Source organism: Mus pahari, chromosome 3, assembly GCF_900095145.1.
Source record: "Mus pahari chromosome 3, PAHARI_EIJ_v1.1, whole genome shotgun sequence".
Lineage (NCBI taxonomy): Eukaryota > Metazoa > Chordata > Mammalia > Rodentia > Muridae > Mus > Mus pahari.
In genome coordinates, this window is record NC_034592.1 from 36,070,462 (window position 1) to 36,077,520 (window position 7,059).

The 7,059-nt window shown below is 45.9% G+C and overlaps 1 pseudogene; it reads right to left on the reverse strand.

Moving 5' to 3' along the window:
- The window catches only part of LOC110317867, a 7,585-nt pseudogene extending 2,949 nt beyond the window's left edge, over positions 1–4,636 (reverse strand).
- Between the last annotated feature and the right edge of the window lie 2,423 nt (positions 4,637–7,059).

The following is a 7,059-nucleotide window of genomic DNA, read 5'->3' on the forward strand; positions in this document are numbered from 1 at the left end:
AAAAAAAAAAAAAGAATGTATGTCACAACAGATGTGACCACATGACCTCTATGCCCTGGCCTGACTCTTGAGGTGGCTGTCACTGGGATTTCTTGGCAGTCAGACCATGCCTGAGGAGTTACACGGACTCACTGCAGTATGTTTGAAACGAGCTGCTAACTGAGACCCTGATTGACACTGTTGGCCATAAGGCTTTCACGTGGTCTCTCTGTGCTGTGGGCTTCCTCTAGCATGGTGTCTGAAGGAGAAGAGCTCTGAAGGAGAAAGCAGAGGATGGGGGCAGTGTGCCTTGTCTGCCTCAGATCCAATGACACTGCTCCTGCTGACCTCTTGTGGTGAGAAGCAAGGCTCCACAACCAGCCCATAATCCTGAAGAGAATTCAATTCCATCTCATGACAGAAACAAAACCCTTGAGGCCCATTAAACATGTCCACAGAAGTTTTTAACATAATAAGTGATTATAAAACATCCTCATTACTGACAAGCATTGCTAAGATGAAAATAATTACTAATATTGGCTAGTGAAATGGAACACAACTAGTTCTCCCATTTTCTTTTACTCCAGGAATCTAAATAGTTTAGGAAATTAGCGCATGTCACCTAGGTAGAAAGTAGATGAGAACCTGGAGAGGCTGGAGTCTAATCACCCATTTACTAAGCCAAAATGCTAACATTTCTTTAATCTGTTTTACATATATAAGGAAAAGTATCTGAAGTAAAGAAAGTGTTTATATGGCTCATAATATGGAAAAATATCTCATTAAACAGCTGTTAGGTAAAGGTTTCTATAAAGGAGTTTGTCTATGAAGAAAGACTGACCAGGTTGTGAGGTGCTAAAACTTGGGTTTAGAGTACCACCCCACCCTCTGTGCTGCCCCTACCCACCCACTGCCAGAGGCCTGTGCATTAGCATGTTGGTCTCCAGGGTGATGTTAATAGGACTTGGAGATAGAACCTAGCTCCAAAATTCTTGGATCCATGGAGGTGTACCTTCCAGTGGGATCTTGGGGACCCTCTCTGTTTCTCTCACTCTGAACATGAGTGACTTTGCTCTACTGCCCAACTCCCCTGAGAAGTGCTGCCACACCACAGATCCACAAGCACCAGGGCAATTGACCATGGACTGAAACTTCCCAACAGTGAGCCAACATTTCCCTGTATAAGGCTGTTTGTTATAGTAGCAGAAAACTGACGACCACATAGGATGAAAGAGGGCCTCCACCATCAGCTTGCAGGGAAGGAGGGAGTTTCCTGGAACAAGGAGTTACTGACTGTCGGAAAGATGAAGCAGGAGGTAGATCCCTTTACCCTTCATATTCCCTTCACTTTCCATCAGGGGATCCAGAGGAGACTTTACACAAAGAGACGTTGAAAGATTTACTCCTGTGAAGAGATTTACAAGAAAGATATCCTTGTACTGTTCAAGAAACTCTCCCTAGGTGTCTTGAAGTCTAAAGGTGAAGTTGGGGTGGGGGATTACCATGGATTTGCTGTAATTGAATTTCTTGTTCTAGCTGGTTTCAAGGCTGTTTTATGCCAAGAATGGCTCCGAATCAGTTCTTACATGATAGGGAACTGACTTCTGAGTTCTTAACTCATGCACAGTAACAAGTAGTTCATGCTTCTGACAAAGTGATCAAAGCCTCTTCATCGTTCCCAGTAATTGGTATTAGGACAACTCCACTCCAGGAAGAGCACATCTCTATCAAACATTTGTCCCTCAGTGTATATGCCTCCTACCACAGGCACACACAGGTGAGCTTCACTTAACTAAATCCAGCTTTGGGAGCCTCTTCACCTTCTTTTGCCCACTCTGGAACAGGATTCTAATAGGAAAGTGAGCCTCATTCAATCCAGATATAAAAAAAGTCTCTGAGCCAGGTATGGTTGCTCCCAGCTTTAATCCCAGAACTGGAGAACCTAAGGCAGAAATGTGTGCCAGTCTTGGACTCAGTCTGCTAAACGAAATTTCACAAATTAGTCTATGACACCAAGTCCAACCCTTGAAACTAAGCCAACACTAAGGTGAGAACCAGATAGATCATTCTCTCTGTGCTTGACAAAGAGCCTGTGATCTCTGGCTCTGGACCCTGAGAGAAGTGGCAGTTACTTAACTTGTTTCATTGAAGGCACAGACCTGGGCCAATCTAGGTCATCTTCTGGGCTTGCTGTTCTTGACCCATGGCACATGCTACCACTTCCTACAGATTCCTAGTAGTGAGTCTCATCTTTCAGAGGGGGAAATAGCCACCAAACACCAAGTGTTGACTATTTTCTATAACATGCTTTGATTTCCTCTATCAAACTCAGGAAATTCTGGCTTCACGTTGTGGCTTTGTAGCTTCCTGTCTCTCCAACTATCACATTCTAAAGGTAGTTGTGTTTTCCCTTCAGAGATAAACATTCACAGTACCAAAGGGGACAGAGTTTTGACCCCTTTTCACACTGAATTCTAAGTAGGGACATAACCTCAATTGGATCCCTCACTGTGCGGAAATACACATCCCATGATTCTGCCTTTGTCGGTAATCACTTAAACAGTCTTTTCTGGTCACTTTGAAGATGTTGTTTCTGTTTAGTAGACGCTCACAGTCTAAGATACCTACGAATCTGCTGAAGTCCAGAAGTCAGAAATCTGAGGCATATGGCAGGGGGAACCTCAGGCTGGTTAGCAGTCAGCACAGGAAACAGCCGAACTGTTACACAGGGTGTCTCACTGGGTCAAGGAGCTCAAGTAAGTAAAGGGCTGAGGTCTCTGTGGATAATTTCCAGAAGATAAATAGGAGTGCATGGAAATAGTTCCCGGAGAGTGGCTAGAGGGGCAGTCAGGTGCTAAGAGGGCTATAAGAGGAAGAGAGAAAAAAAAAAGCCATTTTAAAAGGTCATTTGTAGCTGGGCATGACAGTGCAAGCCTTTAATCCCAGCACTTGGGAAGCAGAGGCAGGCGGATTTCTGAGTTCAAGCCAGCCTGGTCTACAAAGTGAGTTCCAGGACAGCCAGGGCTATACAGAGAAACCCTGTCTCAAAAAAAAAAAAAAAAAAAAGTCATTTGTTATAATGTGTTTAGGAAAAGCAGAGATGTGAAATGGTAGCGCATAGTGATGACATAAGCACAGGTGCACATGGTGCCTCTTGGTGCTCTTTTTCTGGCTTTCACCCTTCCTTGTCCAACTACTGAGTACACAAGAAAACGGTTCTTTCCCAGACTTGGATGACTGGACCAAGGCGGGGCATGATTAGAGAAAGACCAACCCAGGTTCCCTTGACCAATCAGAAAGACCTAACCAGGTTCCCTTGACCAATCAGAAAGACCTAACCAGGTTCCCTTGACCAATCAGAAAGACCTAACCAGGTTCCCTTGACCAATCAGACAAAATGATGAGTAGGGAATATTTAAGTTCCTTCCTTTAGGAACGGTGAGCCAAATGCCACAAAAAAGATTCACTATGGGTCTTTGTATTTAAAAAAAAAAAAATTGGTTGGTGAGAATGAAGGGTGGTGTCCATGACTAGGCCACAAGGACCAAGGAAGCAGCTAGAAAGGAGAGAACATTTAGACAGCTGGAAGCTAGACCTGGCAAATAGGTGCCTGTAATCTCAGTATTAGAAAAGCTGTCAGTATTAGGAGGATGGCAAGTTCCAGGCCAGCCTGATAATGTCTAGGAGGGAACCCTCTTGCAGAGGAGAAATAGATGCAATGACAGAAGCCAGAGAACCTGAATAAGAGGTGACAGTAGCCCTCGGTATCTTTCAAAGGCAGAACTCTACATTTAAAAATGACTCCTTTACTTCTCATGATAATTCTATGAGATGAGAACTATGGGGCCTCCTTAGAGATTGCATCAGTGAGGAAACCAAAACCAAGTTGGTTCAAAATGAAAAGCTGGCTCCTCAGTCTTCAGCCACAGATAATTCTAACAAGAGAGAGGTGACCCCTGAAGCCACCCGGCATAGAAACACAGAAGGAGCTGAGTGACAGGTAGAACTTCAACCAGAGAATCCCATCCTGAGGATGTTAAGGGGGGACTGCAGAGTGTTTGTTTGTCCCCTCCCAAAATCTATTTTTAGTAGGAAATAGGACCTTTGAGAGGGTGATTAAGGTCCATCGAAATGACGAGGCAGGAACCTAATCTAATAGGACCGCTGTCCTTGTAGAAAAAGGAGAGAAACTAGGGAATGCATACATCAGTGGTAAGACACTGTAAGAAGAGGCCATGTGCAAGCCAAGGAGAACCCACTGATCCTTGCTCTTGTACGTCCAGCATCTAGAACTGAAAAATATTTGTCTATTGCTTAAGCCACACAATCAGGGACATCTTGCTAAGGCAGCCTATCTGACTAACAAGGAGACAGGCACCTGGCAGGCTAAGGGAGGTTGGTACCAAAAGCAAAACGGACCCAGGTCCTCAAGATTTTATCCCTTCTCTCTCCTGGGTTTGGGGGGCTGTTCAGTGTCAGAGGGGTGTCTATCAGAGGCAGGTTCTACTAAGGCTACATAAGACCCTGAATGCACCAATGCGAAGCGGCGGAAGTCGGGATCTCCTTGTTTCACGACTGCGTGCAGCAGCTTCCGGTTCCGTGTTTCTAGCGGCCCTGTTTGAAGCGGTGAGTCAGCTCCCGCTGCTTCGTCTTTCATCTTGGCTTGTTGGCAGTTCCAAAGTCACCTATCAACATTCAGATCAAAGAAAACTCTCTGTATGTGTTTGCATTCCAGTTCAGAACTTTCATGTAAAAGTATGATCCCATTCGACCAGCATGCAAATCAAAACAAGAAGGACGAGAGCTGCCTTATCTCAGAAATGAGCCAGTTACCCAGATTTATGTGGGTCTTTTTTTCTTTCCTTTTATAAGCTACACCAAAGCTTTCTCCAAAACAAGTCTTAGAAGAAGTAGAAACAGGAAGTGCTCAAAGACAGAACCCTTCAAATAACGGGAAGACCGAAGGTGAGACTGAGAATGGAGCTTTCCCTCATCTCTCCCCAGATCACTACCTGCACAGCTCAGCGCAGGCAACAGTCTCCCAGAAGCCTCTCTGCCTTGCAGAGGAGCAAGTCCTGCCACAGGGAAGGTGGAAGCAGCAGGTAACAGTCTGCTCACATCCTGAGACTTAACCCCTCTTAGCCCCTCTGCCACATCAGCTCCTCTACCAGCCTTGTCCATCTCAGGCAAAGGCCTTGCTCTCCTCACAAACGATTAAACAAGATCTAACCTTAAAAACCCTTCCAGTCTGTTCTCCTTTATCTGCCCTTCGGAAGTGTGACAGTGCTCATCCTCTTCGTCGCGCATTTGTATTCTCAGTGCTCTTTGTACACGCCTGGTGTGACTTCTTGCTCACTTCTCAATTGCATCGTGAACGCCATATCGCGTTATTTTTGCTTAGTGAGCACACAGGTCTTGATCTTGTTTGTGCTCCTTTGTGGAGGAAGACTGACCATCACAGACCTCTGGAGACTTGGCTGGCATCCTTCCACTAAAGCCAAGCGCACCAAGCTCCCCACCAACCTTTTCATCGGGTCCATTTGTCCTTGTTTCACTTCCCAAAGGCTTCACCAGCAGCTCAACTTTGACACTCACCAGCTGCCCAAGAACATGTTCTTAGCTACCTCTGCTACTTTCAGGAGGAGCATCTCCGTCCACTGGCCCTTCCCTCCACCAGTCACAGCTCCCTGACTTCTCACCCTTCTTACCATTCCCAAGGCCGTTAGTTCCAGCCATCACCATCTCCAACCTGTGTGACTGCTGTGACTTTCTGGCTCAGCTCTGCTTCCCTCCAGACTTCTAAGAATCTCCATCACTGCCAGAATAGACTTTCAAAGTGACATGTGACATCTGTGGCCCTGCTGGGTAAAATCCAGGAGATAAATTTCAGTTAAAGTAAAAAGCCTTAACTTGAACTTGACTGGATTAAGGTGTGCCCAGAACATGCCCATGTTCAATATACCTCGGGTTGCGTCTGTGGGAGTATTTACAGAGAGAATTAAAAGAGAAGGAAAGGGGACTGGTGAGATGGCTCAGTGGGTAAGAGCACCCGACTGCTCTTCCAAAGGTCCGGTGTTCAAATCCCAGCAACCACATGGTGGCTCATAACCATCCGTAACAAGATCTGACTCCCTCTTCTGGAGTGTCTGAAGTCAACTACAGTGTACTTACATATAATAAATAAATAAATAAATAAATCTTTAAAAAAAAAAAAGAGCGAAGGAAGGCCCACCCTGAACACAGCAGCATACAATCTCCTAGGGGTCCTGACACCAGCATATCTCTCTCTCTCTCTCTCTCTCTCTCTCTCTCTCTCTCCCCCCCCTTCCTCATCTGCTAGGATCTGAACAAGCAGATACTGCATACAGAGTCACCACAGCCACGGAGCTGTCCAGTGCCATGGGACCTCCTACCACCCTGTCTCCCCTCAAACCATGCGCCCAATGAATTATTCCTTCCTTCAGTTTTTCTTGTTAGGTATTTTATAACAGCAATGAGAGACGTGAACAGCATAGGCAGGCATACATTGAGTTGTATTAGGCTGTGTTATAGCCCTATTACCTTACATGACTATATTTGAAGATCTGTGGAAGGTCCCTGCAGGTCTTACAACAGTCAGGGGTAGGTAAGAGTGAAACCCACTCCATTCCCTCTATCATCCTGTCCCCCCCTCAATGCCAGACCGAAGCATCCACACCCTGGTCTTCCTTCCTCTTATGTTCCATATGTGTGTGGTATCATGGGCATTGTGAGTTTTTTGGACTCATAGCCACTTATCAGTGAGTAAGACCATGTGTGTTCTTTTGTGTCTGGGTTACCACACCCAGGATGATGGAGGGAGAGGGGGAGACCTGAGGGAGAGAGGAGGGGAAGGAAATAAGAGGGGCAGTATCAGGTACTGGAGGGGACAGGAGCGAGGTACAGAGGGTCAGGAAATTGAATAAAAATATGAGGATGAGGAACTGGGGATAGGCACTGGAGGGTCCCAGATGCCAGGGAAACGAAAGGCTCCCAGGACCCAATAGGGATGATTTTAGCAGAGCCGAGGAGATAGAACCTGTAGAGACCACCTCCAGTAGA